Source organism: Cavia porcellus, unplaced genomic scaffold (assembly GCF_034190915.1).
Source record: "Cavia porcellus strain 051 isolate PalLab524CR breed Dunkin Hartley unplaced genomic scaffold, mCavPor4.1 scaffold_6, whole genome shotgun sequence".
Lineage (NCBI taxonomy): Eukaryota > Metazoa > Chordata > Mammalia > Rodentia > Caviidae > Cavia > Cavia porcellus.
Window position 1 is genome coordinate 26,369,632 of NW_026947489.1, and position 24,118 is coordinate 26,393,749.

The 24,118-nt window shown below is 37.4% G+C and overlaps 1 protein-coding gene and 1 long non-coding RNA gene across 6 annotated transcripts in view; one reads left to right on the forward strand and one right to left on the reverse strand.

Annotated features, from left to right (window-relative positions):
- LOC134476396 (uncharacterized) overlaps positions 1-24,118 on the forward strand; it is a 108,129-nt gene that overhangs the window by 79,326 nt on the left and 4,685 nt on the right. The window contains exon 2 of the long non-coding RNA XR_010047995.1: positions 21,528-21,582. This is a non-coding gene — a long non-coding RNA (uncharacterized LOC134476396). The remainder of the gene's footprint in view (positions 1-21,527; positions 21,583-24,118) is intronic.
- The window catches only part of Golm2 (golgi membrane protein 2), a 104,108-nt gene that overhangs the window by 57,055 nt on the left and 22,935 nt on the right, over positions 1-24,118 (reverse strand). The gene's annotated exons all lie outside the window — the stretch shown is intronic.

Below are 24,118 nucleotides of genomic sequence, written 5' to 3' on the forward strand. Positions count from 1 at the left end.
GATGCTTTTTTCTTTTGAGTGCTAAGCATCAAACCCATGGCCTCACATACAGTGAGCAAATGCTTTACCACTGAGCTGCATGAAGAGTGACTTTTTATTTTTGGTCTTGCTATTTAGGGGGACTTGAATTTTCTTTGTAGCCCAGGCTGGCCTCAATTTGTAATCCTCCTTCTTCAGCTTCTTGAGAGCTATGTAACAAGTGTGTACTACCAGGCATAGCAGAAGAATGACTTCCTCATGGCCAGAGGAACTATTATTTGGGGGAAAGGAAATGAATTGCACACTTCAAAAGGATGAGTTTTACCGTATTTGAGGTTTTTGGTTTATTTTTGATACTAGGGATTGAACACTTAGGCCTTCACACTGAGCTACATCTCCAGCCCTTTTAAATTTTAACTTTGAGACAATGTCTCACTACGTCCCTAAATTGCCCAGGCTGGGCTCAAACTTGTGACCCTTCTGCTCAGCCTCCAAAAGTGTTAGGGTTTCAGGTGTGTGGCTCCACACCTAGCTTAAATCTGAGTGTATGTAGAGTAACACAGGAAAATGGAGATAAAATAACAGACAAACACTGTGTACTTAAGTAGTGTTTATGTAGTTTATTAATCAGGACAGGCAGCCAAGTAAATAAGCAATTGTAAAAGTAAATGGTATCATTGGGTTCTACAGACATAATGGAAAAACTCAGTAGAGGAAGCAGTTCAATCCGGCTTTGAGAAAGTGAGGCTTCTGGAGATACAGACAATGGCTAAAATGACTCTTATTAAAAAAGCAGTATTTAGCCAAGTGGAAACAAAAAACAGTGAGTAGGAAAGACATTCAAAGGCATGTGTCAAAACTTAGAAATGAAAACCACTAAACATTCTAGGAGTTACAAGCAGCACCACAAAACTGGAACAGACGATTTTTTTTTTTAACTTTTTTTATCGGTACCGGGGATCAAACTCACGACTGCCTGCTTGCAAGGCAGGAGCTTATGCCACTGAGCTAAATCCCCAGCCCCATGGAACAGATGATTAAGGGGAAATGGTAAGATATAAGACTAGAGTAAGTCAGATCCAAATGAAGAGCCTTGCCAAAGAATATATCCTGGCTGGTCCGATGGCAGTGGGTTATCAGAACTTCTTAACATTAGTGTCACTAAAGTTGGTATACCATCCCCCCCCCACACACACACTGCTAAATTTGACTGGCTTAAAAAAAAGAATATATCCTACAGAATATGGTTAACCTTTAGAGGACTTTACCAAAGCACTGAAACCCAACTTGCAATTTTAAGTCCATATGGCTAAAGCATGAAGAATAGACTGAAGTGGACAAGACTAGAAGGAGATCAGGTCAAAGACCACAGTTACATTATATGGTAAGAGAAAATGTTGGTCTAAGCCAGGGCCAAGAAACTGCAGTTTACAAGTCTGTTTTTGTAGGAATGACAATCTAAGGATGACTTGTTGATAGGTTTTAAATGTCCAAGGGGAAAATCCAAAGGAAGATTTTTTCACACACGGATTATTTGAAATTCAAATTTCAGGGTCTATAAGTAATGGTTTATAGGAAACCAGTCATGCCAATTCATTATATGGTCTATGGGTGCTTTCCAGCAACAGTGGGCAGCGATAGAGATTATATGACCTGCAAAGCCTGAAGTATTTATTATCTGGTCTTTTATGTAGAAAAAATATTACTGTTGCTTTAGACTAAGAAAATGAGAGTAGAGAGATAAATATATGTGATAGATATTAAAGAAGAAAAATGAATCATCTTCTTGATTAAATATGAAACAGGATTATAACTGATTATGGATGAAACATATAGCATTGCTTAGATTTCTAAACAGGGGTTCAAGATGTGTAAGAAATATAATTCTCTGCAATAGGGAAATACAGGAAAAGAAACAGAATTGGAGTAAGGCAATGTTATGGCCTATATCTAGATGTACATCCAAAGCCTCACACAGTCCTAGGTGGAGTTTTTCAGAGTTGGCTGACTCTAGAATGTGTGATACTGGGTCAAGAATGTGTGATTACTAAATTAGTCCACTGAGTAGTTTGGCATAGTTCTTAGTAGAATTCAGGGTGTTCCATCCTGGGTGTGAGTGCTACCTGTCCTAAGAATGTGTAGCCTGGATAAAATATAAGGAACAGAAAGAGGGCTGCTGTGGTCACTTGTCCTTTGCTGTCTTCTGCCTCCCATCGACTGTTTCTCCTCTGCCATGCCACCTTGCCTTGGAGCCAGCCAACTATGGACTGAAACCTGTATAGACTGGGTCAAATATACCTTCTTTCCTCCTTTAACTTTGGATTTTGAGTATTTTGTCTCAGCAATGGGAGAGAAATAACTAAGACAGAGAGTAAAGCAGGGAAATTATTTTTTCCAGATTTTGACCTGTTGAATTTCAGGTACCTGTGACATATTCAACAAGTGATCTTCTGCAGACAATTGGACATACTGGTCTGAAGATTGAAAGATTTCAGAGTTACTAGCGTACAAATGGTACTCAAAGCCAGGGGATACAATATGGAGGGAAAACTGCAGAGGAAGCAGAAAAGAGTGATACCAATAGTTATTTGATCAGTTTATCACTTAGAACTGTTATCTCTTCAGTTACAATTACCTTACATCCATATTCTTTCCTACTTCATTTTCATGATCCAATTTCTTTTTGTATTTGTTATTCCTCCAAAGAATACATCCATATATATTTTTTAAGAATAATAATCCATCTTAACAGTCTTACTTTCAAGGAGTTTGCAATCAGATGTGGTGATACACACCTATAATCCCAGCACTCAGAAGGTTACTTCAGGAGGACTGCCCAAGAATGAAGACAGTCTGGGTTACATAGTGAGTGCAAGGCCAGCCTGAACTACACAGTGAGAGTCTGCCTCAAAAAAACTCTTAATTATTTTGGCATATTACTTGTTTTTTAAAATCCATTTTTACAATGCCATGCCAGCACCTTGGTACCTTTTATTTTAAATCTGCTTCTGAAATTGCTAATGGGATGCTATTCATGAATAAAGGAGTACAACTGACTCAACTTCCCTGGAGATTTATGTGCTTAAAGACTTAAAAATTTTAACAGAAGAGGGAGAATTCAATCTACAGACCAAAATGCCCCCTAAAACCAAACCAAACAAAAAACAAAACCCACATCCACCCCCACCCCCACAGAGACAGGAGACAGGGAGTAACATAGATTGGCTGGTAAGAGAGGCATGGTGGGATCCTAGGATCTACACAGCTTTATCTCTCAGGGGCCCATAAGTAGAACTTTCCCAGGTTCCCACAAGATGTAGATGACATGAGGACAAAGGCACCACGAGTAGCCCCACTAGTGTGTCCCTTTATATGATACTATTACAATACGGTTTGGGTTCAATACAATCTGGAAAGTGACATAAGATGAGTATGGGATGGTATGAGACTATCCTCTAGTTACAGCATTTCTGCTTGGAACATACAAGTTAGAGTGAAATGCCTTATGTCAGACTTTTGTGACTTTTATCAAAGAGAATGCTCAGGAACCATAGTTCTTCTTTTTTTTTTTTTTAATTTTATTTAAGGAGAAAAAAAAAGCAGAGAAAGGGTACAAGTTATACAGGTTTACAGAAAAAAAATAAACAGTAGGAAATCACTAGTTAATGGATTACATATTGTCATCTTAGAAATGATTGTTCAAGGCACAAAATTAAAGCTTGTAAAGTGGACATTCCAACAATGATATTGCAAACAGTTCTGTTCAATGATCCAATAAAACTCAGTGATATCATTTTCTATCTTATACACTTAAATATACATGCAGTTATATAGTTTAGAGCACTTTCTTTTCCTCTCTTTTGTACAATGACTATTACACATTTTGGGTTTCATTGCTCCCACGGTTCTTATTACTTTTTTGGAAGAGAGTAAAACCAAATGTGACATAACAGAACAGAGTCGGTCAAATCAAAAGGGTGGACATAATAGATAATGTAAAAACATAATACAAGGTGATCAACAATGGTTACCATAATGCCTCCTGCTATCTCTAATAGAATTGCCTATATCATTAGTTATAATAAAATTGAACAAAACAGTAAAGAACAAAACCGACAAAACCAAAACATTGGAGAAATTGTAGGTCTTCAAAAGTAGATAAAAGTCAACGAGAATGGGCGTCATAGTGAATCTCATTATCTTCACAGCTGTTGCCTAAACTTTCGAACCTGATACTATCCAGCAAAACAGAATAGGGGAACATCAGTCAAAAACAAGATGGTGAGAGTAATACAGGGCTTTAAATCGAGATAATGGAAAGTCAAAGTGGGTTACTATAATATATCCTGCTATTTTTATTTATTTTTCCCTTAAATAAAAGGATAAAAATAAAAAAGTAAATAATGGAGTGGAGATTGAGATAAAAGAGGGCATAACAGCAAAACAGCGCAGATCAAAACATAACCATTTAAGCAGAATAGTGTTTCACCACCAGATAATCCTGACATAAAAGTAGTTACCATATTGTCTCTTTCCTTGAAATCCTTGAGTACAACTTCGTATACTGTAGCATTAAATATATCAAAACAATGTAAAACCATTTAAGAGAATGACAGCATTACAGAGTATTTAGAATCGACTAACAGAAAATGAACAATGGTTTCTGTATAATCTCCTTGTCTTTAAAAGTTTTTGCTTATACTATCGTACATAATAAAATCCAATAAGATACAACCTATTTAGACCAATGGAAACAGAAGAACAAAAGCTTGATGAGACTTCAAAACAAGATGATACTAAACCAGTATTACCTGTTTAGATGTCATTTTCTCCAAAATAGCTGTTCCTATCATCCAATCTTCTCTGCCTCATTTCTGTTGAGCTCTTTTTCTGTCAGTAGCTGTCAGTTTGTCTTCTTCATTTTGTTCTCTGCTCCATTCGTTGTGGCCTCCCCTCCACTATTTCTGGATTCTTTGTATTTTTCTTTTTTTAGAATATCCTGCAATACTCTGTAGAGTTGAATTGGTGGTCGCAAACTCCCCCAGTTCCTCTTTATGCTGGAAGCACCTTGTTTTTCCATCAATTTCCAGGGACAGTTGTGCGGGATATCTCAATCTTGGCTAGAGATTATTATCTTTCAAAGCTTGAATTATTTCCCCCCACGCTCTTCGTGATTTGATGTTTTGTGCAGAGAAATCTGCTGTAATTCTGATGGGTGTTCCCTTGTAAGTGGTCTGTTTCTTGTCTCTGACAGCTTTTAATATTCTGTTCTTGTATTGAATTTCTGGAATTTTTATTATTATATGCCTGGGTGTTGCTCTGTTTGGGTTGTAGGTAGCTGGGGTCACGTAGGCTAGGCACTTTTCACCAATCCCGCCCGAGAGGGGGATGTGTGGCTGGAGTCACCACCACGCCCTGCTCCCGCAGCACTGCTCGGGCCCAGAAAGTCCTCCGCTGGAGTCAAACTGTGGTAGAGTGTCAGTTTCTCTCACTCACCTCACCACGGGTCAGTGCACGCCTCCCTGCCTGTCCTGTTTTCGACTCCGTTCGCAGATTCCCGTTCTCAGAGCTTCCGTGGGTCTCTCTCCTTGCCGAGCCGATGTAGAGGCATCCGCCGCACGGTGGGAAACCCAAATCGCAGCGGGAAACCCCAATCGCGGCTTCCAATGGCGCGGGCTCCAGCCTTCACACTGAGGCTTTTCTGTTCCTGTTCTAGCACCAGGACTGCATTCCAAGTTGGTTTCTCTCAGCCCAGTTCGTTCCTGAGTCAGCAGAGCATATCTCCACCGGCTTATGTCTCCTTACTCCGCACCCTTCCTGACTTCTGAGCCAAGTCTTTCAGAGAGCCTCCGTAGTTGCTGTTATCTGTCCGCCATGTTCTCCCGGAACCCCGGAACCATAGTTCTTAATGTAAGCCCTGAAGAAGACAATGATCCTGCTTTGGACTGCTCACTTATCTCAGGGAGTCTTGGGCTTGCTGATCTATTTATGGAGGATAACAACACTGGGAGGTCTCCCTGACCTCCTCCTTATAATCCCTAGATTGATAAAGAAGGTTTATCTCCTCCAAGAGACAAGTGACTCCAGTAGAACCTAGTGCCCTAGAGAAATCCAGTATTCCCCAGCTCCTTCAGAAGACTCCTCAGGCAACCCTAAATCCCTCTGGGTACACACAGCTTTAAGCCCTGTGGGTCAAACCCAAAGTGGGGGTGCTTCTGACTGCTCTAATTTACCACTTATTCTGTCCCTCAGAGAAGTCCCAAGGATACAAGGGAATAGTCAAGTACAAGTCCCTTTTTCAGTTGCAGATGTTCAGCAGTACAAAAAATGACTTAGGCAAACTGTCAGAAGAGCCTAGTAAGTTTGGAAATGGGTTCCAAACTTTTTTTTTTTTTTTTTGGTACCAGGAATCAAATTCACAACCTTGTGCTTGCCAGGCATGCACTTATGCCCCTAAGCTAAATCCTTGACTACCTAGGTTCTAAACTTTGATCCTTGCTTTTGACTTATCATGGCAAGATGTCCAATGCGTCTTGGTCACTTGCTATGTCTCAGACAAAAGACAAAGAATCTGACAAGAGAGTAAGAACTTTGCAGACAAGCAATATTCTTTGTGAATGAAAACAAAACAAAACAAAAAACCCTAGAACAGTTACTCTCCTTTCAATAGAAGCAAACTGGGACTATAATACTCACTCTGGACTAAAAATGATATCCATTATGCTAGCTGCTCTTATCATGGAGCTAAGATACATTAAAAAGTCTGTTAACCATAGTAAAGCAAATGGGGCCATACAGGAAAACCCAGCTGTCTTTTATAATCAATTAATAGAAGCCTTTTGTAAAAATACTAATCTATAGATCCATCTTCCAAGGAGAGAAAAGCCCCCAGAGGGATATCATTTCATCTGTCAGTGTGCCCCAGGAAACAAACTGGTCATTCCTCTATGGTCCAACTGCTGAACACAACCTTTCCTGTATTCAACAACTATGACCCAGAGGAGGACAAAAGAGAAAGGCTAAGATTATAGGTGTTATAATCAGCATTGACTTAAAGCCACCCAAGTGATCGAAGTAAAATCCCAAAGACAACTAAGGGAATGGTTCCTGTTTCAAGTGCAAAGGAACTGGATGATGGGCATGAGATTGTACCAAGTCTCTGCCTGTGCCCTGCTCCATATGTGAGGCAGCTAATGTACCTGACTTGTTACTGCATTAAAGGTTGGACTCTCTCTGTTCCTGGAGAAAGGCTAGGCTAGCCAGAACCCTCATTTCTTGATCTGATCACTAAAGAGGCCCCAGGGAAACTTGCAGTGCCCGTCTGCAGACATCACCATTTCTCCTGAGGAACTCTAGATAATCTTAAACATCATGGGTGAGCCCATTCAATTATTTCATTGTTTTGATTTATTTCTCTAGAAAACTCTCCTCTGGGTCTATATCCATAGGGTCAAAAGGAGTCAGAGATTCCTCCTCTGCCAAAAAGTTAGCCACTCCTGTGAATAACTGATGTCCCGGACATATGGAAGCAGGAAGGACATCAATGTGACTTGCACCTCTAAGAACCTGAGGAGGTGCGATTCACTGATGGAAGTACCTTTGTCCAAAAAGAACACTGGAAGGCAGGTTACACAGTTTTCAGCTTACAACAGATATGAAAGCTAAACCTCCTCCTCTAAGAACCTCTGCTCAAAAGACAGAGCTACTTGGGCACTGATATTAGGAAAAGGCAGAAGGTTAAACATCTATACAGACTACAGATATGCTTTGCTGGTACTATATGTCCATGCAGTAATCTGAAGGAAAGAGGCTTACAAACAATTATTGTGAAGCAATGACTTAATTTTGCCTTTAATCTTATATTTTCTACCATCTTGAATATGTTTATAAAGTTTTTTCATTTGGTTTCTAAACTTTTAATATTTGTTCCAGTTTCTTCAAATTTTTTCCTTTCATGCTTTTCATTTATCATTTGTATAAACAGGTAGGTCTCTTTCGTAGCTTTAACCATTCTTATAAAAGCCTTTATTTCTTTTAATATCTCCATCATCCAACATCTTCAGGAGAAAGCTTAATTTCTTCTCTAATTACTCCTCTTATTGGATTTACACTCTCTATAACAGTAATTTGTCTATCTTCTAAATGACTATGCCAAAACTTCCTAGCCACCAAGAGATTAATTTGACTTCTTACTTTTATGTAACTAAAAAAAGAAATTATATTCATTTCGCCACTTATCTTCTCTCTTCAACTGGGAATACAAGAATACTTTTGTTTTTTAAAAAAACATATTCTGCACAGATATGTAAGCATATAAGAGTACACTAATTGTTATGGTTGATACATTGTGTTAACTTGACACATTCAAAAGTTTAAAGGACTCAGCAGGGAGCCAAAGGTTTACAAAGGTCCTCACTTTGTAAACATTTTCATCCTGGGCAAGAGGAGGACACTGAGATTTTTTGAGTGCTATCCTGGCTCTGGGGTCAGGAGGTGGCCTATACACAATGTAAGGGAGGAAAAGAGACTTACTCTTCCCTCTTCCTCTTGCTGCTTCTGCTATCTTCTGCCACTTTGAAGTGTTGCCCTTGTACCAAGCCACCCTGCCATGGAGCCAGCTGATTACCGACTGAAACCTCCACAAACTGTGTGCTAAGTAAATCTTTCCTTCCTTGATCTGGGGCACTAGGTATTTTGTCTCAGGGATGACAGAAAAGTAATCAAGATACTCATAAAAGGATTTTCATTATCTGGGTTCATTGGTCACTTTTTGGATTACTTTCAGGTTATGTATTTAAAAATATGCAATAAGATACAAAATAATTACTTTCTCTTTCAAATTTCTTTGGAGAAGATGGGTATAGATGGATGGGTGGATGGTTGGATAGCTAGACAGATAAATTCACAAACACAGTCCATTCCTGGTGCCTGATTTATATCAATGGTCATATAGACTCCAATTCAGATATCAAGAGATCCTTCAAAACCCCTCGATTCACAGCGGGGTATGGTGGTTTTCCCTTGTAGTTTCATACTTAGGAAGCTGAGGCAGGAGGACCACTTGAGGATAGAAGATCAAGACCAGTCTTGGTAACTTACCAAGAGCCTATCACGCCTATCACTCAAAACAAAACACAACACAACAACAACAACAAAAAAAAAACACATAAAAATCCTGCAATGCTTATAATCAATCCTTTAAAAATCAATTGCAGTTTTATTTACCATAAGAACAGCATCTTTTTTCTCTTATCCACAAGAGACACAAAATCAAGATTTAAAAATTCACTGACTTTTCCATATCAGTAATTCAATAGCTTTTCTACACACCAGTAATAAACCAGCTAAGAAAGAAATCAGTAAAACAATTTTGTTCACAATAACTGCAAAAAATAAATAAAATACTTAGGAATCCAGCTCACCAAAGAGTTAAAAAGACCTTTACAAAGAAAATGTCAAAACACTAAAGACAGAAATTGAAAACACTAGGACAATAGTGAACCTATAGCATGTGTGCTTTAGTAGGCATGCAGAGCCTTCTCTGTTGGCATGTGAGACAAGTTGTCCTACCCACAGAGCATCAGACAACAGTGCAGTGTTGGCACTTTGTGATAAATGAGTGAGTTCTGAGTTGCAGTTTGGGCACTCAATCTCCAAAAGGTTCACCATCACTGTTACAGAAAACATAGGGAAGCACTTGAAGCCATATGCTTGGGAAAAGACTTCCTGAACAGGGCTGTTATGGTTTGTATCTGGATGTTCCCTCAAGGCCTCATACAGTCATAGGGGCAGGCTTCTAGAGTTTGATTGATTCATGGTCCAATGCTGGGATTATGGGGGTAGGTGTGGCCTACATAAAATCTAAGGAACAGAAAGTGTATTCCTTCTGTTCTCCTTCCCCTTTTTGGTTTTATGGCTTTTGCCATCTTCTGCTGCCATGAACTGTTGCCTTCTGCCATGTGCCACTCTACCTTGGAGCCAGACGAGTATAGACTAACCTCTACGAACTGTGGGTTAAATAAACCTTTCCTTCCTTAATTTTGGACATCAGGTATTTTTTCTCAGCAATCAGAGAAAAGTAAAAACATAGAGTCTAATAGCAAAGAAAACCAAGAATTAACATATGGGACTATACCAAATGCAAAAGTTTTGCACAACAAAGGAAATGAACAAGAAAGGGACAAGGCAGCTTACAGAATGGGAGAAAATATCTGTCAGCTACTCTTTCAACAGAGGATTAGTGTCTAAAATAAAGAACTTAAAAAAAGTGAAAAAAATCAAATAGCCTAATCAATAAACAGGCAAATGAACAGGGAATTCCAAAAAGATAGCGATAGATTCTGCTAGCCTGGGCCTTACCTATTTGTAACGCGACATCTGCCCAACTTGGTACCTGACGCAGAGAAACAACTTATCTCTCCAAGAGTAAGTTCTATGTTCTCCTCCTCATTCCAGAGATAAACCTCCAGCTCCCTTTTTGCGTGTATACCAGCCCTCTCCAATCCCAAGACTCCACAACTACCCGAGCCTCCACACCCAGCCCCCAGTAAATCTTTCTGTTTCCTGTTTTATATAGGCAGGTGCTCCTTCAAATTAGCTGTTAATATGTCATTTTGCCTACCTCCCAAACTATTCCCCCAGCCAAAATAGATAAAAGTAACTACTTCTTTGTTCTTGTTGAGAGCCACTATATCCCTATGAAACTCTCTATGTACATTAAAGGCCTCCTCATCTCTCTCTCTCTCCCTCATTTTTTCTGCACTGCTTCAGACTGAGTGCACAAAATACTGAATCAGATGATTTTTTAAAAAGTTCAACACCCTTAGACACTAGGAAAATGTAAATGAAAATTACACTGAGGTTCCATCTCATTTGAGTCAGAGTAATTATGATCAAGAATTTCCACTACCACCATGCCCATGCAAACACTGGCATGTATGGGGATGTAGGTGGTAGGAATCCTTTTGCACTGTTGGTGGGAATGTAAATTAATACTGCCACTGTGGAACTCAGTAGGTAGAGGAAGGGACCATAAGATGAAGGCAGGGGAGGGGAGAGAGATATAAAAATAGTTAAGATGTGTTATGTTTATAAACAAACTTCCTGGGGCTGGGGATTTATCTCAGCAGTATAAGCACCTGCCTTGCAAGCAGGTGGTCGTGAGTATGATCCCCGGGACTGATTAAAAAAAAGAAAAAGTTAAACTTCCCACAAGGAATGTGATCATTATGTATATAAACATGTATTAATTTTTAAAAAAAGTTTAAAAAAAATAGAACTACCAGATGACCCAGCTACTACATTCCTTGATATATACACCAAAGAATTAAAGACTGTATGCACTGGAGATACCTGCATATCCATGTTTATTGCACAATCCACAATAGCCAAAACATAGAACCAGGCTAGTTGCTTATCAACATATAAATGGATAAAGAAAATGCGGTATATATACACAATGAAGTATTACTCAGCCATAAAGAACAACAGAATTGGTTGGGGGTTTAGCTCAGCAGCACAAGCACCTACCTGGCAAGTGCAAGGTTATGAGTTCAATCTCCAGTACCAAACCCCCCCCCCAAGAAAACAAACAAACAAACAACAACAACAACAAAAAAAACCAATAGAATTATGTCAATTGCAGGAAAATCCATGGAATAGGATATCATTATGTTAAGTGAAATAAGCCAGACTCAGAGAAATAGGTATTGCCTGTTTTCCTTGACACTGTGTGTGGAATTTAAAAGGGATGGCATGAAAGTAGAAGGAAGACTATTATTAAAGAAGAAAATAATCAGAGTATAAGGGAGGGATGAAAAAGTTATTTTATCACTAAGCAATCATGATATCACCATAAATTTATTGAGGTGAAAAAGTGCCCACCACACTCCATTAAGTGATACAGGAGGTTATAAAATAGTATATGTGGCACTGCCAACTTTTAATATTATAAAAGACATTAACATATACAGACCTTAGGAAATGGTGTAGAATATACTACTGTGCATGAACGTACAGGGGATATTTTCACTTGCCCGTTTTAATATATCTCCAGGGGTGAGATGCTGAGCACATTTTTATTATTGTTGTTAAAACATATTTTCTGATGTGTGCTATTATAAAATGCTTTTAAACAGGAAATTATGAATTGCTACAAACATGTAAGGAGATGAATATTTAATTATGTTGACTACAGTAATCATTTCATAACATATAAATATCTCAAAACATTATGTATACTGTAAATGCATGTGATTTTGTCAATTAAAAACATTTACCATTCAAAAAATTTACCACTTTAACCACTTTTTAAAAAAGACATCACAAAGCTACAGCAATAAATGTGGTATTGACATAAAGACAGACAACCATATCAATGAAACAAAACAGTGATTTCATAAATGTTGTGGTCCATGGCTGCTTGATTGCTTTGCCTTTGGTCCAACAATAAAGCAGCACAACAGCAGGGAGCATTCAGCAGAGGACAATTCATCTCACAGTGGCCAAGAAGTAGAGAAGAGGATTGGGGTCCTAATATCCCCTTCTGGGTATCCCCCAGTGACTTAATTTCCCCTCGGCGACCCCTCCTGAAACTTCTGTCACCCACTTCAGTGTCACAGGCTGGGGACCAAGACTTCAACACATGGGTCAGTTTGGGACATTCAAGGTCCAAACTACACTGTAACTAATGAATATTAATTTCTTATTCTGTGCCAGAACCTATGCTAAGTACTTTACAAATACATCTCATTTAATCCTTACAATCACCCGACAAACTAGCTTTAGAGATTTTCTACATTTTCCAGATGAAAAAATTGTATCCTAGTTCAAATATCTACAGCAGACTTTGATACACTCCCAAACAGTTCCAGGCATGTGACCAATGTGCATATATTAAGGAGGGGATTAATTAACCTTTTATTCTTATACCTCTTACATTTCATACATGATACAGTGGCTATTTCAAATATATTTGCAACTTTCACTTGATCTGTTAAAGGGAGATGGTCTTTCTTGAAATACTTATAAATGACACAGTTATTATTTTTTAAATGAATAAACAAGTTGCTGGGTGTGGTGGTACATGCCTTGTACTGCTAGCATTCTGGGAGAAGCACTGAGGAGCCCTACTTTGGTTTTGATTAGCTAGAATAAACTCCACAAATTTTTTTTTTTTTTTTTTTAGTATTGGGGATTGAACTCATGACCTTGCACTTATCAGACAAATGCTTGTTACTTTTTTATTTTTTTAATTTTAAAGGAATAAAACAAAACAGAGTGAGAACAATATTAGATTTCAAAAACAAGACAGAAGGAAATCCCTCATACTTGCTACACTGCATATTGTTATCCTCTAAATAGATGCTCAGACCTAGCTTTAGGCCTGCAAAGTCAATCAAACAATACCAGCATTAAGTTTGTTTTTTTTTTTTTTTTAAACTTCAGTTGCTATCATCTCAGTCTGTATTCCTCTGAATCAGCTGGTTGCTTATGGGAGATGGGGAGTGCTCTTTTTGTTTCCCAGCCTGTGCTCCAGCTGGCTCATGGGAGGGCATAGGATGGTTTCTTGGTTCTCCTCCCAGCCCACATAGCTGCAACTGGCTTATCAAAGGGTACAAAAACAGCAACAACAGCAACAACAAAAACTGAGTTGATCTGCTAATCACAAACTTTTACAAATCTGTTTACATAATTTTCTCTAACTATGCTTGAAATATGCTTTATATAGCTCTGTGGCACAGCATCTGACTGGCAAGCACAAGGTCCTGAGTTCAATTCCTGGTGCCAAAATAAATAAGTAAATAAATAAATATATAAAACACTTCACATCAAAGAGGATAAGAAGAAGCTAAAATGAAAAAATGAACCACAGAATATCATCTTGAAAGAGAGAAGCAAAGAATGACTACAGCTGCTAGAAAAGAAGACGTGAAAGATTAGTGTTCTAGAAGAAGTAAAAAACCAAGTATAGCATATTCACCAGTTCTAATATCTTTTTGGTACATTCTCCAAAGAACATGCAAATATGAAGGTTATAACCTTTAAAATTTCGTGTTTTTTTTTTTCTTTTTTTTTTTTTTTGTCTTTTTCCTTTTTATCGGTACCAGGGATGGAACTCACAACTGCCTGCTTGCAAGGCAGGTGCTTATGCCGCTGAGCTAAATCCTAGTTCAAATATCTACAGCAGCCCCTACAACCTTTAAAATTTCAAGGTTATAAAATCCACTGTTAGGTATTAGATGTATTAATAATCAAGGATGTGGATGGTTATTCGTGTTGGCAAATACAGATATTCCTTGTTTAACTTCTTACCTGTTTAACAATTGTGTGGACTTTCAACAAAGGTGCACTGTTTGGTCTTATGACATATCTTTTTCTTTTTCTGTACAGTTCTTCACATCTGAGATTTATAAAGCGTCAATGTCTCTTTAAGATCGTATACCCTGTTTACAGTATTGTAATTTTTGCTGATTTTACTGTACAGTACAGCACTATGTTGTTATACATGACAGTATGTAAGAGTTATGCAAATAAAAGCAAAGTTACCAAGTTGGACTTTGACAATTTCTTCGTTTTGAATATATTGTAATGTACATACTATATACAATTCCTTATTTATGACCAACTCATTTAGTTTTACCTAGGTGCAGAAATGTTAATTCAATTCTAAAATGAGTAAATTTTATATTTCTAGGTCTTTGGAATGATTTCCTCCTATGAAGTAGTGTGTGTGTGTGTGTGTGTGTGTTTTACCATACACCTATCTACCAGTTTTTAAAAAATCTTTTTGAGACACCCTATGTGATTTTTTTCCCTATGTGATTTTTCATTGCAAAATATTATTTAGGCATATGCCCTTTCAAGGTAGATCACTGTGGGCATCACATAGAAAGGTGCATCTCCCTTTCTCTCATACTTTCACTTCTCTCTGCTTCCTGTCTGCCATGCCATGGGCAGCTCTCCTCTGCCATAGTGCTTTTACCCGGAGCCAGTCAACCACATGAGGACAGAAATGTCTAAAAATGAACCAAAAATAAACCTTTCTGTCTTTAAATGGTGAGCTGGGTATTTTATCTCAGCGATGATGAAAGTGATTAAGACAATATTTACTGTTTCCAACACTGAACATTATAACCTCTAAAACTGAACCTTACTGGATAAAACAACAGGCAGTCTCCTAGAATTTCCTGTGTATTATTTTAAGTTACTTTGTAAAACTGAAGTATATCTGACTATTAAAGACTATATATATATATATTTATGATGTATAATTTGATGACTGATCACACATGTACTGTGAGACAATCACCTCAAACTAATGTTACCTCCAATGTGTGTGTGTGTGTGTGTGTGTGTGTGTGTGTGTGGTAAAAACACATAAGACTGATCCTCTTAGCAAATTTCAAGTACACAATATTATAGTCATGTTACATGTTATACCTCTAGATTATAATCACAATGCATAATTAGAACTTTGTACCACCTGAGCAAAATGTGTACATACATCTCCTACCTCCCCAACCCCTGATAACCATCCTTTAAATATATACCCTGAAACAGGAATGCTGAGTCATAAGACAGACATTCATACTCTTTTCCATAGCGGCTATAACAATTTACAATCCCACAAATACTGTACAAGGGTTCCCTTTCTCCACATGCTTGGCAATATGTTATCTTTCATCTTTCTGATAATGATCACTGACACAGGCATAAGATATCTCACTATTTTGCTACTGTTTTAATATATGGGGATTGAATCTACAACCTGTGCACTGACCTATATCCCCAGTCCTTTATTATTTTGAGACAAGGTCTTGCTAATCTACTTGGTCTGGACTCAGAGTTGTGATTCATCTAGCTCAGCCTCCCAGAGTCCTGAGATTACAGGCATACACCACTGTATGCAGCTTTCACTGTAGTTGCATAATTTGTATTTCCTTGTTCAGTAATGCTCAACATATTTTCGCATGCATAGTGATCACTTGTATGTGCTCTTTTAAGAAATGTCTATCCAGATCATTCACCCATTTTTAAAATAAGTGAGTTTTGCTACTGAATTGTACAAATTCCTATGTATTCTTTTGTCAGATAACATGTTTTGCAAATATTTTCTCCCATTCTGTAGGCTGCCTCTTCACTGTGTTGATTGTTTTCTTGATAGCAGGATGCTCTTCTGTTTTATATAATCTAATTTGTCTATTTTTGCTTGAAGTCATGGTGATCCTCCTGCTTCAGCTTCCTGAGTAGTGGGATTACAGGCATGTACCACCATGCCTGGCTCTCAATTTGTATTTCTTTTTCTTTTCTTTGCTATTCTTTTTTTTGGTACCAGGATTGAACCAAGGACCTTGCGCTTGCCAGGGAGTTATTTATACCACTGAACTATATTTTTAGCCCCAATTTGCATTGCTATAATGGCCAAAAATGTTGAATACTTTTCATGTATTTATTGGCCATTTGTACTTCCTTTAAAAAGTAACTATTAATTACAGCTTTCCATTTCCTGACTGGAATTTTTGGGGAATAGTCTAGGCTTTGAGTCTTTTATATATCTGGATTTTGTCTATTGCTGAAGGAATAGCTGCCAAAATTTATTTTTCCATTCTTTATGTTGTCTGTTTGCTCTATTATTTGTTTCCTTTGCTATGCAGAGGTTTTTTTTTTGTTGTTGTTGTTGTTTTGTTTTTAAATCGGTACCGGGGATCGAACTTACGACCATGCAAAGCAGACACTTATGCCGCTGAGCTAAATTCCCAGCCCCTATGCAGAGGTTTTTAAATTTGATGTAAACTCAATTGTGGATTCACAATGTTATTTCTTGTGCCTAATGCCTTTAACAACCTTACCTATTGTATCTTTCAGCATGTGTTTAATATTCAGGTTTTGACTCATTTTGTTATTAGTTTAGTACGTGGTGACAGATATAGACCTAGAATCATATTTCCACATGTGTGTAACCAGGTTTCCTAGCGCCATTATCTAAAGAAGCTATCTTTACTCCAGTATATGTTTTTGGGTACTCTGTCAAAGATCAGATAGCTTAATGTATCTGGAGTTATTTCTAAACCCTCTATTCTGTTCCAAGGATTAACATCTGGGTCAATAGCTTGTTGTTTTTATCACTGTAGCTTTGCAATATAACTTGAAATCAGTATTATGAAGCTATCTGCATTGCTCTTCTTGCCAGGATTGCTTTGGGTATTCTACTCCACATGAATTTTAGGATGGTTTCCTCTAGTACAGTGAGCAATGTTCTTATTTTGATTAGGATTGAGTTGTATACTTTTTTTAAAAAATCAGTTTAGGATGTATAATCATTTTGACAATACTGGTTTTGATTTTCCAAGAAAAAGGGATATCTTTTCATTTTCCAATGTCCTCTTCAATTCCTTTATTATAGTTTTTGGTATAGGTTTTTTTATGTGTGTCCATCATTTTTATGGTTTTTTTCTCACTGTTTTCTAGTTTCATTGCATATGACATAATAATACGCACGGAATAATTTCAACTATTTACTTACTTGTTTAAACACACTTTATAGGCTAGAGTAGAGTCTATTTTGGAGAAAGTTCCACATATACCCAAGAACAATGTGTGTTTTGTTGTTGGGGCTGGAACACTCTGCAGTGCTCTGTTATACTGATTTCTTTGGAGGTGCAGTTCTGCTCTGATAATTCTTTGTTGATATTTGGGCCTTGTTGATATCTTTGTAACAGTGGAATATCAAGGCCCTCCACTATAACTGTGTTGCTATTTATCTGCTCCTTTATGTCCAGTAGTGTTTGTTGTATTAAGTTGAGTGCACTGGTTTGGTGCACATTTATATTTCATATCTCTTCCTGTCGAATTGCTCCCTTAATCAGTATGCTCTTTCTTTGCCTTTTCTGATCAGTTCTAGCTTAAAGCTCACTTTATCTGAAAATAGCACAACTCTTTTTCCCATATTTGGAAAGTTTTGTGCTATTATGTCTGTGAATTTTTTAAAAACCTGTGTGGTCTTCTGATTTTTCACCAGTTTTAATTACCTATACTCTTTTTTCTGCACCCACTAACAGCTGCTGGATCTTTTTTTCAAGACCTCTTGTTGTTTGAAATATATCTAAGTATATGGCTATCTACATTAACTCTATTTTCAAGTTCTGATAGTTTCTCCTTACACTGATCATCTCTGCCCATATTTCCAACAGAATTTTTATTTTCTCTATTTCTGTTTTGTATCTTTTCATGGACTGTAAGTCTTTGCTGAACTGGTCATTCATATATATTTTTTAGTTAGTTTTTTTTTCTTTTTTCTTTCTGGTACCAGGAATCAAACTCTTGGCTTTGTGCCTGTTAGGCAGGCACTGTGCCATGGAGCTACATCCCCAGTCTCTTTTTTGTCTTTTTGAGACAGGATTTCACTATGCAATTCAGGCAGGCCTTGAGCTTACTCTGTAGCTCAGACTGGCCAAGAACTCACTGTGATTCTTTTGCCTCAGCTGCCCAAACAATGGGATTATACGTGTGCCTCAGCTAGCTTGTTATTAGTGTCTTTTAAAAACTTTTTTATTCAGTCCATTATCTGTTTAGTTATATCTTTGAGCTCACTAAACACTTTACTGATTTGCAGTGTGTATGTGTGTGCATGTCCTGTTTCATCACTTTGTATAACCCAGCAGTTTGGCTTTTGCTTTCCTCCACTACAAGAGATCAGCTCTTGCGGAGTTGGGAGTTTTATGAGGCATTACGTTGCCTTGTTTCCTCAATTTCATCTTTCTTTTTTTTTTCCATTCTTTTGCATGTGCGTGTGTGTGCACAAATATGTGTTGTATGTGCTCAAGTGTGAAGAACAAAAAAAATAATGGAAAAAAAATGGGGCTGGGGATTTAGCTCAGCAGCATAAGCACCTGCCTTGCAAGCAGGCAGTTTTGAGTTCGATCCCCGGTACCGGTAATAAATAAATAAATAAATAAATAATGGAAAGGCTTTGCAGCTAGCTAGTATAAAGATCTCTTAAGTTAGTGTCTGGTTTACAGTGACTACAGTGACTCTGGGTGTGGCTAACTATAGGTCGTGGCTTCTATCCCAAGGTACAAGCAACTATTAATTTTGGGGTTGGACACGAAGTGTAACTGGCCCAGCATACCATTCTCCAAAAATGGGTCACAGTATTATTGATAATGATATAAAGACAAATCAGATATTTGCATTCAGTAGAAATCAATTAACAGGAACAACCATGCCACCCTGGCAATAGGGACAAAAACCACCAATAACAGAATCAAAGACAAGCTTAGTTGGTGCCACAGCATAAGAACCATAAAAGCTGCAACAGTCCCAGGCTTAACAATAAAAGAAATCCAGTTAGAATACAGAAATAAAGACAAATTAAACTTTGACATACAGTAAATATCTTTTAAATACATTAACTGAATCATCATTAATAGTAGAAAAGAATTCAATGGTAATAGCATAGAATCAACTAAATATCTAAAGATTGATAGATCTAACTCTATGACCTATTTCCTAAAAACAAGTGAGCTAAAGCCTAATATGAATACTAGTAAAGATGGAGGGGTGCAGAAGGGGAAAGTGAAAGAAGTAAAATTTGAAAAACAAAGATAAAAAACATGAGGAGAAAGAAAAAGAGAGATAAAGGATCCTATAATAGAGTAAAAGAGAATAGAACTAGATAAAAATCAGGAGAGAACAATCAAAAAAAAAAAGAAAAAAAAAAGAAAAAGAAATGCAAAGAAAGAAAAGCAAATAACAGAAAAAGAAAAGCAAAGAAAGAAAAACCCAACCACAAAAAACAATGGAGAAAAAGAGAAGTAAGTCCAAACTATACCTATGTGTTTTCGAATGAGTAGTTTCTTTGCAGGATCTGCAGTACTAGAATCCAACTGATACTGGGGAGGGATAGTTAGGTGCTTCTTTGTCATATTTTATTTCACACTCACAATTTTTATACTGACTCCTGTGCTGTCTTTCCTACTTTGCATAGTCCATCAATGGTGTCTACCCAAAAGCTGTATTTACTCCAGCTGCCCCCACTTTCTGTATGCCTCAAGCTATGGCTTTCTCTATCTAGCTTTATGGCCTGTGGATGCTTAAGGTGCCTCCTTGCTTCAGAAGTCCCTCTACCTATGCACCCCAGGCTATGGCAACCATCCAAGCTGAGGAACACCTCTCACAACGGCAGAGGGAGAAGCAAACAGATGGCTCACCTTTTCCTGTGCCTTCATCCACATGGGGCATACTGGCAACCACCCTTTCTCACTTACATACATGGTCACCATTCTTTCCTCAAATGGTGGTAGCACCAGCTGCTGACTGTGTGGTGCCAGTAGTCATAACAACACAAGGGAGTGTCACAGACAGATTCCTCACTCATAAGTGGGGCAAGTGGTTCAACTGGCTTTTAAAAATATAAATGAAGTTTACAATCAGACCCTTACAACACGTGTTGGGGTGCCATAAGCACAGAGCCAGGGAGCAGAACGCAGCCCCAGCAGAAGCTAAAGCAAAGGTACCAGCAGGCTGCCAGAGCTAGAAAAATCTTAAAAGCTTGTCAAGATGTGAGACTCTAATCTTATAAACATTCAGTGTTAGCCCAAACTACACAAAAGCTTCAATCAGATTTAAATCTTGTAGAAATTTATATTTCATTGATCAAGAGAATGAAACCAATCAGGAATACACCTCTACCTGAAATTGCTGCTAGTTTCTCACTCACCTAAAGTAATTTCTTTGGACACACCTTTGCTATGTCAAGTCTTACAGAGAGATCCCACAACTGTGACAATATTAACCCAAATTATATTAGGTCTTACATAAAAAGAGATTCCAGGAATACTGTTAGAAAAAAAGAGTATCTGAGTAGGTGACAAAACATATAGCCATCCCTGAGCTAGAGGGTATATATGAAGGAATGAGACATGAAGTTGTCACTATTCTTAAGACAAAATATTAAAAAATAATAATTAGACAAAACATTTTTTATTCCTTCAAATTCTTATAATAAATATCTGTTAATTCACCTACAAAAAGTTCTCAGTAGTCTATATATAATTACAAACAAAAAATTATAAAAGTTATTATAATTCAATTTGGCCAAAATATATCTGAGTGCATTCTCATTTTACAAACAGATTGTCTTAGGGCTAGGGATTTAGCTCAGTGGCATAAGCACCTTCCTGGCAAGCACGAGGTCGGGAAGTGTTTATTTTTCTGTCTGTCCAATCTATAAACAGCTGTTTTATTTGAGTTCAGTATATATTTCTTTCTTCTGCATTTTTGGACTTTTAAGCTTGTTTTAAGTGTAATTAAAACTAAGGACATGGTTCTATACAGACTGCCACTGGATCAAAGTGATATCAAGATTGGTTTTATAAATGCAATGCATATTGTTTCTTAGAAATTAAGTAGTTCAAATATGTCTTAAGTAGTTCAGATATGTACACATATTGTCTGTGTACAATAATTTTAGAGTTTTTCACTGGTTCAAAATAATGTGTCAGTTGTTATGATCTTGTTCTCATAGGTCATCTATTTTTTTTTTAAAGATAACTGAACAGAAATTCCGTAGGATGCAGAAATTTCTGGACAAGACTCCTTTTGGTGAGTAAAAGAGCAGCTACCTGGCAAAATCTTATTACATCCTTTGTTCATTAATGGGGGCCCCACTAGTCTCCATGGTTTTATGAGAGACACTCCAATAAACTGCTAAGAATATTAATGTGGGGGCTGGGCATAGTGACACAAATACCTATCTGGTAAGCACAAGATTGTGAGTTCAATCCCTGGTACCAAAAAAATCAAAACAAACAAAAAATTAATGTAATATGTTTATGCTGGTCAACTGTCAAAAGTTTATGTTTTCTATAAATAAAATAAGTTTTCTCATTAAAAGATGCTTTTGCTACAAAGCTAAACTGGCAAACAAAAGTTTTCAATATGGCTATGACAATTCATTATTATCTAATGCGAAATTAAGTATATTTATGTTTTCAGATGTACAGATTTTCCAAAATGTAAAGCTGAGATTGTTTATGATGATAAGCTTTTTCTTTTCGATTGGGATGTCTGCCTTTCTCTTATGTTCCAGTTACTTGAGAGAAGGTTCATGTTAAATTAACATTAGATCACCAAATGATAATTTTTTTAACAAAAAGTTATGTGATGTGTACATCACCACACTTAAGTGTTTCTCAGAAATTTAAGTATTCAGATATGGCATAAGCTTCTTCAATGATATCCCATTAAAGGACAAAAAAAATAAGAGTTTCTTTACGTCCTAGAGAAGATTAAGAAGTCTATTCTATGCTAAGATGGACATTAAAATGTATTGCAAAAATAATATCATGATTGTCATGCTAAAATATTATGTATGGCTTTTGACTTCAAATTTTCTTCATAAAGCTATATAAATGTTGTCTTTAGGATTCTATAGGGAAGCCAGGCATACTAGCACTTGGGAGGCTGAGGCAGAAGGATCACTGCAAGTTTGAGACCAGCAAGGGCAACAAAGTGAGTCCAAGACCAACCTGAACTGCACAGCGAGACCATCTCAAAAAAAAGAAAAAATTTCTACTAGAACATCCATGGTTAATAACTGTCTTAGTCACTTTTTACTCATCGCTGAGACAAAATGCCTGACGCTCAAAGTTGGGAAAGAAAGGTTTATTTCTTATAGTTTTTGGAGGTTTCAGTCTATACTCAGTTGGGTCCAAGGTAGGGTGGCATGGAGTAGGGGGACAGCAGTTCATGGCAGCTGTAAACAGCAAGGTGGAAACCAGCAAGAGAGAATGACACTCCTTCTTCCTGCCATTACATTGTATGCTGGCTCCATCCCTAGGTGGGTGTAGCACTGACTCCATCAATCCTAGCGCTAGACAAGGAACCAATCACAAATGCACAATGCAAATGCATGAGGCCTGGGGGCCACTGACATGACAGTAACAAATAATAGTCCTCAGTTTATATTTCAAAGGTCCTGATATTCAGATGGAAGTATAATAATTAAGCAAGTATGAGGTCCTGAACTCAATTCCGACTACCAAATAATAATAAGTATTATTATTATAATTAAGCACAAAACTTCCACTGCAATGCTAATGTCACTGATTTTCTCTCCTAGGTGTTTAACATAAGAGATTTGGGGACCAAAACCAAAAGATAGATGGGCTAAGAGGACAATAAATACTTTGGCCCTGCCTTCCCAGATGGACCTTTTCTGTGACATCCTATACCTCTGGTGAATCATCCAGCCTTAATCAGAGACACTGGTAGATCACAGAAGACAAAATAAGTGGTGTATAGTATGCCTAAAGAGGGTCATCGAGAAAGAGTCTCCCATGCTTTCACAGAAAGCAACTGGGTCAAGCAAAGGCCATCATGCATCCTGATGGCTGACACTGAGAGAACTTCTATGAGGCACTGTATGTGGCTCCAAAATAAATCCTGAGGTGACTTAACAGAATTTGATAGGTAACAGGTTAATTTTGAGTAATATAGGTCTCACTTTAATTAGTCTTAAAAATCCAGCAGAAAAGTATAATGTATCAAACAATGCTGCCATAATAATAAGCTAGATATAGAAAGGGACTCCAGGGCCGGGGATTTAGCTCAGCGGCATAAGTGCCTGCCTTGCAAGCAGGCAGTCGTGAGTTCGATCCCCAGTAGCGGTAAAAACGAAAAAGACCAAAAAAAAAAAAAAAAAAAAAAAAAGAAAGGGACTCCAATTACTAACCCCTACTAAGAATGTCCTGACCACTGTTACAGGTCATTAAGAAAAAAATTACAATAAAAGCTATAAAAGCTCAATAAAAATCTTTACTCTCTAGCTAAAATCAGCTAAAACTAGAGAGGCTTATGACAAAAGTATCAGACTCCATCAGGAGTGAGATCTAAGAGATAGTGGGTTACAAGCACTATTCTAGTCCCATAAAAAGTTTCTACACTTGGCACTTTCCCAAACTCAGTTTTCCATTCTAGTGCTCATGCTTTGACCAAACAAGCTTTAATTTCCCTCAAAATTAGTTTATTTTTGCCTATAGGCTACCAAACTTCAAGTGATCACACAAATAAAAACCAATAACAAATATGCTAGATTCCTTTTCCTCTGGAATCCACCAGATGAAGCCTATTAATAGAG